The 13,539-nt window shown below is 36.3% G+C and overlaps 1 pseudogene; it reads right to left on the reverse strand.

Annotated features, from left to right (window-relative positions):
• Positions 1-4,817: 4,817 nt before the first annotated feature.
• Positions 4,818-6,508, reverse strand: LOC108281377 (annotated as a pseudogene).
• Between the last annotated feature and the right edge of the window lie 7,031 nt (positions 6,509-13,539).

Below are 13,539 nucleotides of genomic sequence, written 5' to 3' on the forward strand. Positions count from 1 at the left end.
TAATTACATCATTTGCAAACAAAAACAGTTTCACTCACTTCTTCTTTTCTATTTTGCATGCCTTTTATTTCTTTTTCTTGCCTAAATGCTCTTGCTAGGATTTCTAGTGCTGTACTGAATAGAAGTGGTAAGACTGAGCATCCTTGTCTTGCTCCAGATGTTTTTTTTTTTTTTTTTTTTTTTTTTTTTTTTTTTTTTTTATGGCTCATAGTCCCAGTGAACTACTGCTGTTTCTTCTGCCAAATTTCAGGTTGTGTTTTTGCAACGAAGTCTCACTCTGTCACCAGGTTGAAGTACAGTGGCACCATATTGGCTCAATGCAACCTCCACTTCCTGGGTTCAAGTGATTCTCCTGCCTCAGCCTCCCCTTGTAGCTGGGACTATAGTCACATGTCACGATCGCTGGCTATTTTTCGTATTTTTAGTAGAGACAGAGTTTCATGGTGTTAGCCAGGGTCGTCTTGATCTCGTGACCTTGTGATCCACCTGCTTCAGCCTCCCAAAGTGCTGGGATTACAGGCATGAGCCACCATGTCCACAGTCTTGCTCCAAATTTACAGAAAAATCTTTCAGCTTCCCACTACTTAGTTCTGGATTTGTCATATATGGCATCTGTTATAATGAGGTAAATACTTCTTATACTTAATTTGTTGGGAGTTTGACCATAGGAGATACTTAAATTTTGTGATGCCTCTTCTGAAGCTATTGAGATGGTCATATGATCCTTATCCTTTATTTTGTTAATATGATGTGCCACATTTATTTATTTGTGTATGTTGAACGATTCTTGCATCTCAGATAGAAACATGGTGTATGATCCTTTACTGCACTGTTGAATTCAATTTGCTAGTATTTTGTTGAGGGTTCTTGCATGTATCTTAATCTTGGATATTGGCCTATAATTCTCTTTTCTTGTAGTATCCTTGCCTGGTTTGAGTTGATATTGGGTAATTATGGCCATGTAAAATGAGTGTGGAAGTATTACTTTGTCTTCATTAGTTTGAAAAAGTTTGAGAAAAATTGGCATTTATTCTTCTTTAAGTGTTTGGTGGAATTCACCTGTAGGCCATTAGGTCCTGAGCTTTTCTTTGGTGGGAGGTTTTGATTACTGATTCAATGTCCCTATTCATTACTGATCTGTTCACATTCTCTTTTTCTTCATGATTTAGTTTTTGTGAGTTATATGCATCTGTGAATTTATCCATTTCTTCTAGGTTATCAAATTTATTGGTGTATAATTGTTCATAATAGTTTCCTATGATCCTCTGTACTTCTGCAATATCAGTTGTATTGTCTCCTCTTCCATTTTACTTATTTAGGTCTTCTCTGTTTTTTTTTTTTTTTTTTTTTTTTTTTTTTTTTTTTTTTTTTTTTTTTTTTTTTTTTATTGTTGTTGTTGTTAGTCTAGCTAAAGATTCGTCTATTTTATTTGTCTTTTCAAAAGAATACCTCTTAGTTTAATTGGCCTTTTCTATTGTTATGCTTGTTCCTCTTTTATTTATTTCTGCTCTAATCTTTATTATTTTCTTTCTTTTTCTGATTTTGGGCTTAGGTTGTTCTTCATTTCTATTTTCTTGAAGTATAAAGTTTGGTTGTTTCTTTGAGATTTTTTGATTCTTATTATAGGCATGTATTGTTTTACATTTATCTTTTAGAACTGCTTTGCTATATTCCATAATCTTTGGTATATTGTATTTACATATTCATTTGTGTGAAGATATTTTTGATTGACTTCCCTTTTGATTTCTTCTTTCAGTCATTTCTTTTTCAGGTGTCTGTTGTTTTATTTCCACTTATTTGTGCATTTTCAATTTTTCTCTTCTCATTAATTTCTAGTTTAATACTATTGTGGTCAGAAAAGATACTCAGTTATTATTTAAATATTCTTAAATTTCTAAGATTTGTTTTGTAGTATATGTTCAATATGACTTGAAAATAATGTGTATTCTTGATTTTTGGATAGAACGTCCTGTATATGTCTATTAGATTTACTTGGTCTAAAGTGTAGTTCAAATTCAAAGTTTCCTTATTGACTTTCTATCTGAATATTTACTTGCCATTGAAAGTAGGGTGTTGTATTTCCCTAGCATTATTTCATTGCTATTTCTCCCTTCAGTTCTGCTAATATGTACTTTACATATTTAGGCACTCTGAAGTTGGGTGTATATATATTTACAACTGCTATATATTCTTGATGAATTAATCACTTTATTATTGTATAATAATCTTCTTTGTCTCTTTTTACAGTTTTGATTTATAACCATAAATGCCTACATTAAGGAAAAAAGAACTTGAATGAACAATCTTACTGTAGACCTCAAGGAACTAGAAAATGAACAAACTAAGTCAGAAAAAGGAAAGATTGGAGCCAAAATAGATACAATAGGGACTAGTAAAGCAATAGAAAATATTTAAGTATAGCTACACCTGCCCTCATTTTTCTTTTATTTGCAGATCTTTTTTTATCACTTCACTTTCAGCCTATATGTGTCCTTAAAGCTAAGTGACTGTTACGTAGGCAGCATATAGTTGGATCTTGTGTTTTTATTCATTCAGTTATCTGTGTCTTTTAATTAAATAATTTAATTAATTTATGTTTAAAATAATTATTTTAAATAATTACTTTATTATTTAAGGACTTACTACAGCCATTTTAATAGTTTTCTAACTATTTTATAGTTCCTTTTTTCCTTTCTTTCTCTTTTGCTGTTTCCCTTTATGATTTGATTTTTTGTAGTGCTAGTAATTTTTTTATATCTATAATAGGTTTTGAGATGTTTTTGTGATTATCATCAGGCTTACACAAAGCATTTTATAGTTATGAGTTTATCTGAAGCTGATAATGACTTAACTTCATCACAATGAAAACTATAAACATCAACTTTTCTTCCCAATATTTTATGATATCAGTTTCACAATTTACAGTCTTTATATATTGTCTATCCACTGACAAATTATTATACCTATATTCATTTTTAATAATTTTGCCTTTCAATTATCATTCTAGAGTTGCAAATGATTTATGCAACACTGTTACAGAATTAGGAAAGTCTAAATTTGACTACATTCTTACCTTTACAATATGCTGTTTACATTCCTATACTTTCTTTACTATTTCTCATTAGGCAGATTCTGTGGTGATGAACTCCCACAGGTTTATCTGGAAAAGTTTTTATTTCACCTTCATTTGTGAAGAACATCTTTGCTGACTGTAGTATTGTTATTTGGTAAGTTTGCTTTTTGTACTTTTAGCACTTTGATTATGTCATTCCACTTTCTCTTCTCCCCTGGCCTGTAAATTTCTTCTGAGAAATATGTTGATAGCCCTATAGAATGTTTATTGAATTAATTAGTTTCTTTTCTCTTATTAGTTTCAAAATTCTCTCTTTGACTTAAGAATTTGATTATAAAATGTCTCAGATTGTAACCAGGGGAGCATATCCAGTCCCAGAGATTGGAGGTTCTTGCTAACCCCAAAGAATGTGGAAAGGGGCCCCAGAGGCATGGGGAGTTTGCTATTCAAATAAATATCGTGGACCCAAAGAGTTTCGCAGAAAAGCATTTTATTAGACAGAGAGAGAAAGAAAGACAGCTCCCATGCTGTCACAGGAGGGGACTCAGAGAAGGAATCCATATAGGTAGGAATAGCTGGAGTTTTAACCCTTGAGTTATTTCCTCCCTGTTCATGTTTTTGTCCAATGAGAGGAGATCTTTCAAACTTCCTCTGGAGTGATTGATCTGTGACTCTGATACTGGATTGATTGCTTGGGCCACAACTCTGAGTTACAGAGTCCCCTCCTCCCAGAGCTTTCAGTGGGTTTTGTGGGACAAACGAGTCTCCCCTGGGTTTCTCTACCTAGCTCATGCGGGGAAATCCAGACAAAGAACTTTACATTTGAAACCCTTCTGGTTCCTGGATGGAGGCATGGAGCCAGAAAACTCCTGCGTTTCAAACCATACCCCTGGTGGACCCAGGAAGAGAAGCTTCTGTAACACAGCCCCTCAAGATCTCTTTACTCAAGGTTGTCTAACCCATGGCCAATGGGTGGCATATGGCCCAGGATGGCTTTGAATGTGGTCCAATACAAATTTGTAAGCTTTTAAAAAACATTATTATATATATATTTTAACTCATCAGCTATTGTTAGTGTTAGTGTAAGTGTATTTTATGTATGACTCAAGACTATTCTTCTTCCAATGTGGCCCAGGGAAGCCAAAAGATCGGACACCACTTTCTTTATCTTTGTTTGAGATTCTTTGGACTTTATGGATTTTGATGTTCATTTCCCTCCTCAGATTTTGTAAGTTTTCTGTCATTATTTCTTTAAATAAACTTTCTTCCCTTTTCTCTTTTTTAGTTCCACTGGGGCTCTTGTAATGCATATGTTTGCCCCCTTGATAGTGTCCCATACATAAGTCTTGTAGGCTTTCTTTACTCTTTTTCATTATTTTTTCTTTATGTTCCTTTGATTGAGTAATCTCAAATGACCTTTGCTTGAGCCCACTGATTTTTTCTTCTGTTTGACTAAATCTGCTGTCAGAGTTCTCCATGGAAGTTTTTAGATCAGTCATTGTGGTTTTTAGCTTGAGAATTTTGGTTTGACTGTTTTTATGATTTACATATCTTTGCTGAACTTCTAATTTTGTTTGAAGATTGTTTCCATGATATCTTTCATTGTCTATCTCTGTTTTGTTATAACTCACTGAGATTCTTTAAAATTAGCTTTTAAAATTCTTTTTAGGCAATTCATAGACTTTCATTTCTTTAGGTTCTGTCAGTCATGTTTCTATTTCTTTTTTTATTTCATTATTTTTTCTTCTCATCAAATTTTTTTAATGGGTCTCAAAATTCTGTGACAAACTTTTGGTCATGTTGTTTCCAATAAAAAGTACTGATTTTAAAAACTAAAAACTTAAAACTGCCACACGCAAAAAAGAAAACCAAAGTGGTTCAGAAAACATTCTCCTTTCATCCTGAAGGTTTTATGATGCATTGTTATCATTAACCAGTCTTTTACTACTAAACTTAAATGGTCAATTTAAACAAACAGTTCTGAGACTGCTCTTCCTCCACTGCTGATTAAGACTGAGGTGGCAGGTATTAGGCATAATATACATTTAGCCTTCTAAGCTTTCTGGGCAGACTTGGTGACCTTCCCAGCTCCAGCAGCCTTCTTGTCCACTACTTTGATGACACCCACCACAACTGTCTGTCTCATAGCACGAACAGCAAAGCAACTCAGAGGTGGATATTCTGAGAAATTCTCAACACATATGGGCTTGCCAGGAACCATATCAATGATGGCAGCTTCACCAGACTTTAAGAATTTAGGGCCATCTTCCAGTTTTTTAGCAGAATGGTGATCAATCTTTTTCTTCAGCTCAGCAAACTTGCATGCAATGTGAACCGTGTGGCAATCCAGTACAGGGGCACAGCCAGTACTGGATGGTTAAGGATAATCACCTGAGCAGTGAAGCCAGCTGCTTCCATTGGTGGGTCGTTCTTGCTGTCACCAGCAATGTTGCCACAATGAACATCCTTGACTGACACATTCTTGACATTGAAGCCCACATTGTCCCCAGGAAGAGCTTCACTCAAAGCTTCATAGTGCATTTCGACAGATTTTACTTCATTTGTAACATTGACTGGAACAAAGGTGACCACCATACCAGGTTTGAGAACACCAGTCTCCACTTGGCCAACAGGAACTGTACCAGTACAACCAATTTTATAGACATCTTGGAGAGGCAGGTGCAAGGGCTTGTCAATTGGATGAGTTGGTGGTAGGGTGCAGTCCAGAGCCTCAAGCAGCATGGTTCTACTGGTATTGTCATCCTTATGGGTGACTTTCCAACCCTTGAATCAAGGCATGTTAGCGCTTGGCTCTAGCATGTTGTCACCATTCCAACCAGAAATTGGCACAAATGCTACTGTGTTGTGGTTATAGCCAATTTTCTTAATGTAAGTGCTGACTTCCTTAATGATTTCCTCATATCTCTTCTAGCTGTCGGGTGGCTCAGTGGAATCCATTTTGTTAACACCAACAATTAGTTTTTTCACAGCCAGTGTGTAAGCCAGAAGGGCGTGCTCTAAGGTCTGCCCATTCTTGGAGATACCAGCTTCAAATCACTAACACCAGCAGCAACAATCAGCCTGAGATGTTCCTGTAATCATGTTTTTGACAATGTCACTGTGTCCTGGGGCATGAATGATAGTCACGTAGTACTTGCTGGTGTAGAATTTCCACAAGGAGTTACCAATGGTGATACCACATTCACACTCAGCTTTCAGTTTATCCAAGACCCAGACATGATTGAAGGAGCCCTTTCCCATCTCAGCAGCCTCCTTCTCAAATTTTTCAATGGTTCTTTTGTTGATGCCACTTCATTTGTAGATTAGATGGCCAGTAGTGGTAGACTTGCCCGAATCTATGTTTCCAATGATGACAATGTTGATATGAGCCTTTTCCTTTCCCATTCTGGCTTTTAGGGATAGTTTTCACAACACCTGTGTCTGGCAGCAAACCCATTGCAAAAAAAAGAAAATGTGGTGCTTCTATTTCCTTATGGTTTGTTACTGGTCCTCCCTGTTAGTGGTGTCATGTTTCCTGACTATATGTGTAACTTATGAATATCTGTTGGTGTCCATGCATTTGAAGGATACATCTATTTCAATTTTTGCAGTCTATCTTCCATAGTGAAAGCCTTTTACCAGTTAGTTTATCCAGAGATTATGGGCAGATAATCTGGTGAATTGTGTCAGCTGTCTTGTTTCTGAACTACTTTGGGTAGCCTGATTTAGTGCCTAGGTCAGCCCTGTTCCACAGGGGTTATTCTAGATCTTGGTTCCATAGGGGCCAGACAGAAGTTAGAGTCCATGGTGCTGGCATCTTGGGCCACAAAGATGGCCTGCAGCTTGAGTTTGCAGAATTGACTTGAATGCTTGGTCTGTAGGTGTTGGCCTAAAGGCTAAGTCCCCTGAGAAATAGTTTGAGATCTGGGGCCATGTGTGTCAGCCTGATGCTGGGGTTGATCCGGAGGCTGAGTTTGTAGAGACTGGCCTAGTTCTTTAGGTCATGGGAACATGCCTGGAGCCTGTATCCATAGGAGTAATCATGAAGCCTGGATGCTTGGAGGCTGGCCAAGTACCATGGTATACTGAGTTGACATTGAATCCTGGGTCTGCTGGAGTGGGCCTGGACCCTGGCTCTCCTGGAGGATGGAGCAGCAGATGCCTTACTGGTGTCTGGAACCACAAAAGCTAGCCTGGTCTATGGGTGCTGACCTGGCACTGGGGTGGGCCTGGAGGCTGAGTCTGTGGATGCTGTCCTGCAAACTGGGGCTCCTGGGGCTGACTGTGTGGTGGAGCAGACTTGGACCTTCAGGCTGCCGCAATGAGCATGGTGCTATGGCAAGCCTGGAGGCTAGATCTATGGAGTACAAGCCTAGCACAGGGGTCTGTTTAGAGCCCCAGGCATGCCTGGAGCCTGAGGCTGTGGGATCCATTCTGGAACCTGGGGCCTTGGTATTTGGTCTGGGTTCAGATATTACTGGGGCTTGCATCTGCAGTGAAATTGGATTCTCACCTTACTAGCTTTTGACCACATGGATGATATCTCTATTTGCACTGCTCTCTTCAATGTGTCTTTTCTGTGCTATACCTAGGTGCTGTAATTTCCTACCTGGATTTCTTAGCTCTTATGAAGGTATTTTTGTGCATGGATAGTTATACAAATCGACATTTCTGTAGAAGAACAAGCCCTGGAAAGTCCCATTTTACAAAGTTTCTGGTATCATTTTTACAAAGAGCTTTTAGATACTATACTAAAGTAACAACTCATGAAGGAGAAAAAATGTGAAATTGGCCTTTATCAAAACTTTAAAAATGTTCTGTGCTGAAAAATCTGTTAAGAAAATAAAAGGAAAAGTCTCAGGTTGAAAGAAAAGTTTGCAAGTCAAATTACTGACCCAAAATTATTGTGTCTGGAATATATAAAGAACTTCCAACATTCAACAATAGGTAAATAGGTAAATAATAGGTAAACCACTCAATTTTGAAAATGACAGAAGATCTAAACAAACACTTCCCCCAAAAATACACAAATGAAAATTTGGATATTAAAAGATTTCCAACATTATTTTTCATCAGGGAAATGTAAATTAAACCTCAATGAGATACCACTATAAACTCGCTAAAATGGTTACAGTTTCAAAAAGCAATGATAATGTCAAGCATTAGTAAGCATGTTGAGCAATTGAAAATATTTTTTGTTCAGTCATTGTAGGAAAACAAAACGGTCCACACACCATGGAAAATAGTTTGGTAATTTATTATCAAGTTAAATATACATACTATATGTTCCAATGCCCATGGCTTCCACAGGCTTGCTGGCTAACTGATGATCAGAACATTACTTAATGATACATGCAGAATTAGTATTAAAGTCAGCTATGAGATGATAAAATTTATCTTGAGATTGGCATATGATGATTGAATGTTACAGGTCTTGACACCTCTTGACAGTGCAACTTTAGATAAGTTTTTAACCTTATTGAGTGTATCTGTGATTCATGAGTTAAATGGAGACATACCAGTCTTGCAATCATACATTAGTACTTAGTGTTGTTAAATATTCTCTACTTTACAAGATACATAAGTTTATGGAATTTTATTATGATGATTAGCATAATCACTATCATCCGTATTTCCTCATTACCAATCTGAAAGTCTTCAAACACATTGTTCCTTAATAATAGACTGAAAGTTATCAAGGATGTTGTAAAAAGATATCATATTCTTCTTTTTGGCGACAGGAGGGTCCTTTTTCCTTACAGAACAAAGATGTTCACAAGGACAAGAGCATGAATCAGGGCCGAGTATTAATGTGAATACATTTTTCTTTTCTCTGTTTAACCAAAACATCATCTTTCCCCCCATAATTGTAACTACCCACTTAATTTTTGCAAGCAGATGGGAATACATTGAGCTAATTCAGTAGCGTATTTTAAATCATAACCTACTTCCATATCTATACAAATTCTGTTATAGGAGTTAATGATAATGAGATTAACAAATACAAATGGTGATAGAGAAGCCCACAAAGATGAGAAAGAATTGACACAAAAACACTGAAAACTCAAAAAGCCAGTGTGCCTCTTCTCCTTCAGAAGGTTTCAACACCTCTGCAGCAATAGCCCAGAACTGGGCTGAGACTGAGATGGCTGAAATGATAGACACAAGTTTCATAAGGTGGGTAATGAACTTTGCTAAGTTAAAGGAGCATGTTGTAAACCAATGCAAAGAATCAAAGAATCATGATAAAACAATACAGGAGCTGATAGCCAGAATAGCTAATATAGAGAGGAGCATAATTGACCTGATGAAGCTGAAAAACACAATATGAGGAACTCACAATGCAATCACAAGTATCAATAAAAGAGTAGACCAAGAAGAGGAGAAAATCTCCAAGTGTGAAGACTATCTTTCTGAAATAAGTCAAGCAGACAAGAATAAAAAAAATGAAAATGATTGAACAAAACCTCCGAGAAATATGAGATTATGGAAAGAGACAAAACCTATGAATGATTGGGGTACCTGAAAGAGATTGAAAGAATAGAACCAAGTTGAAAAATATGCTTCAGGATATCATCCAGGAGAACTTTCCCAACTTGACGAGATAAGCTAACATTCAAATTCAAGAAATGCAGAGAACCTCAATAAAATACTCCACAAGAAGATTAACTCCAAGATATATAATTATCAAATTCTTCAAAGTCAAAATGAAAAAAAAAATGTTAAGCCACAAAAAAAAGGCCTGGTGACATACAAAGAGAAACCCATCAGACTAACAACAGACCTCTCAATGGAAACCCTACTAGCCAGAAGAAATTGAGGGCCAATATTCAACATTTTTAAAGAAAAGAATTTCCCACGCAGAATTCATATGTGGCCAAATTAAGTTTCATTAGTGAAGGAGAAATAAGATTTTCATCAGACAAGGAAATGCTTAGAGAATTCATTACCAACAGGACTGCCTTCCAAGAGCTCCTGAAGGAATCACTAAATATGGAAAGAAAGAAACCATTACCAACCGCTTCAAAAACACACTGAAATACACAGACAAGTGACACTATGAAACAACCATGTAAACAAGTCAGCAAAATAACCAACTAGCATCATGATGACAAGATCAAATTCACACACAAAAAACTAACCTTAAATATAAGTGAGCTAAATGCCCCGATTAAAAGCCATGGAATGGCAAGCTGAATAAAGAGCCAGAATCCATAGGTATTCTGTCTTCAAGAGACCCATCACACATGCAAAAGTCACATATAGGCTCAAAATAAGGGGTTGGAGGGAAATTTACTAAGCAAATGGAAAACACAGCAAAGGAGGGGTTGCAATCCTAGTTTCTGACAAAACAGACTTTCAACCAACAAAGATAAAAAAAGACAAAGAAGGGCAATACATAATGGTAAAGGGTTCAATTTAACAAGAAGAGCTAACTATCCTAAATATATGTGCACCCAATACAGAAGCACTTAGATTCATAAAACAAGTTCTTAGAGACCTACAAAGGAACTTAGACTCCCATACAATGATAGTGAGAGACTTTAACACCCCACTGATAATATTAGACAGATTATCAAGACAGAAAATTAACAAAGATATTCAGGACTCAAACTCAGCTCTGAATCAAGTGGACCTGATAGATACCTACAGAACTCCAAATTCAACAGAATATATATTCTTCTTATCACCACATGGGACTTATTTTAAAATTGATCACGTAATCAGAAGTAAAACGTTCCTCAGTAATTGCAAAATAATTGAAATCATCACAAACATTCTCTCAGACTACAGTGCCATCAAGTTAGAAATCAAGACTAAGAAATTCACTCAAAACCACACAGCTACATGGAAATTGAACAACGTGCTTCTGAATGACTCTTGGGTAAATAACAAAATTAAGGCAGAAATCAAGAACTTATTTGAAATTAATGAGAACAAAGAGACAATGTACCAGAATCAGAATCTCTGAGATACAACTAAACCAATATTAAGAGGGAAATTTATAGCACTGAATGCCCATATCAAAAATGCCAGAAAAATGCCAAGTTAACAACTTAACATCACAACTAAAAAAACTAGGTAACTGAGAGCAAACAAACCCCCAATCTAGCAGAAGACAAGAAATAACCAAGATCAGAACTGAACGGAAGGAGATGGAGGCATAAAAATACTTCAAAAAATCAACAAATTCAGGAGCTGGTCTTTTGAAAACATTATTAAAATAGACTGCTAGTTAGACTAATAATGAAGAAAAGGTAGAAGAATTAAATAAGCACCATTAGAAATGATAAGGTGGATATCACCACTGACCCCACAGTAATAAAAACAACCACAAGAGAATACTATAAACACGTCCATGTACATAAACTAGAAAATCTAGAAGAAATGGATAAATTTCTGGACACACACACTCTACCAAGACTGAACCAGGAAGAAATTGAATCCCTGAATACACCAAAAATGAGTTCTGAAATTGAAGCAGTAATAGCCTACCAACTAAAAAAAAACCAAAAACAAAAACAAAAAATCCCCAGAACTAGATAGGTGCACAGTTGAATTATAGTTGAGGTACAAAGAAGGACTGGTACCATTTCTATTGACATTATTTCAAAAAATTGAAAAGGAGGGACTCCTCCCTAACTCATTCTGAGACCAGCATTATCCTGATACCAAAACCTGGCAGAGATACAACAAAAGCAAATTTTAGTTCATTCTCCTTGATGAACACTTACGCAAAAACCCTCAATAAGATACTGGCAAACCAAATGTAGCAGCACATCAAAAAGAAAGCTTATCCACCATGATCAAGTTGGCTTCATCCCCAGGATGCAAGGTTATTGGTTCAACATACGCAAACCAGTAACTGTGATTCCTCACATAAACAGAACTAAATACAAAAATCACATTATTATCTCAACAGGTACATAAAAGGACTTTGATAAAATGTAAAATCCCTTTATGTTAAAAACTTTCAATAAACTAGGTATTGAAGGAAGCTTAAAATAATAAGAACCATATATGATAAACCCACAGTCAATGTCATAGTTAATGGATAAAAACTGCAAGCATTCGCCTTGAAAACTGGCCCAAGACAAGGATGTCCTCTCTCACCACTCCTATTCAACTTAGTATTGGAAGTTCTGGCCAGAGCCATCAGGCAAGAGAAATAAAGAAAATGTACTCAAATAGGAGGAGAGGAAGTCAAACTGTCACTGTTTTCAGATGACATGATCCTATATCTAGAAAAAGCCATCATTTCAGCACAAAAGCTTCTTAAGCTGATAAGCAGAGTCTCAGGATATAAAATTAATGTGCAAAAATAACTAGCATTTCTATGCACCAAAAACAGGCAAGCAGAGAGCCAAATCATGAATGAACTGTTATTAACAATTGCTGCTATAGGAACAAAATACCTAGGAATACTGCTAATGAGGGAAGTGAAGTATCTCTTCAAAGAGAATTATAAATCACTGCTCAAAGAAATCAGAGATGACACAAACAAATGGAAAAACATTCCATGCTTATGGATAGGAAGAATCAATATCCTGAAAATCGCTGTACTGCCCAAAGTAATTTATAAATTCAATGATATTCACATTAAACTACCATTGACAATCTTCACAGAATTAGAAAAAACTATTTAAAAATTCACATGAAACCAAAAAAGAGCCCAAACAGCCAAGGAGATTCTGAACAAAAACAACAACGCTGGAGGCATCACATTACCTGACTTCAAACTGTACTATGAGGCTACGATAAACAAAACAACATGATACTGGTACAAGAACAGACGTACAGAGCAATGGAACAGAATAGAGAATTCAGAAATAAGACCACACACTTACAACCATCTGGTCTTCAACAAGCTTGACAAAAACAAGCAATGGAGAAAGGACTCTCTATTTAATAAATGATGCTGTGAGTACTGGCTAGCCATGTACATTGAAGCTGGACCCCTTCTTTACACCATATTCAAAGATTAACTCAAGATAGATTAAAGACTTAAATGTAAGACCCCACACTCTAAAAACCCTGGAAGAAAATCTAGGCAATAGCATTCAGGACATAGGCATGGGCAAAGATTTCATGATGAAAACACCAAAAGCAATTGCAACAAAAGCAAAAATTGACAAATGTGATCTAATTAAACTAAAGAGCTTGTTCACAGCAAAAGAAATTATCCTTACAGTGAATTGACAACATATAGAATGAGACAAAATTTTTGCAATCTATCCATTTGACAAAGGTCTAATATCCAGTCTACATGGAACTTAAACAAATTAAACAAATTAACCCTATTAAAAAGTACACAAAATGGCTGGGCGTGGTGGCTCATACCTGTAATCACAGCACTTTGGGAGGCGGAAGTGAGTGGATCACGAGGTCAAGAGATCGAGACCATCCTGGCCAATATGGTGAAACCCCCCTCTCTACTAAAAATACAAAAAAAAAAATAGCCGGGT

Source organism: Cebus imitator, unplaced genomic scaffold, assembly GCF_001604975.1.
Source record: "Cebus imitator isolate Cc_AM_T3 unplaced genomic scaffold, Cebus_imitator-1.0 Scaffold225, whole genome shotgun sequence".
Lineage (NCBI taxonomy): Eukaryota > Metazoa > Chordata > Mammalia > Primates > Cebidae > Cebus > Cebus imitator.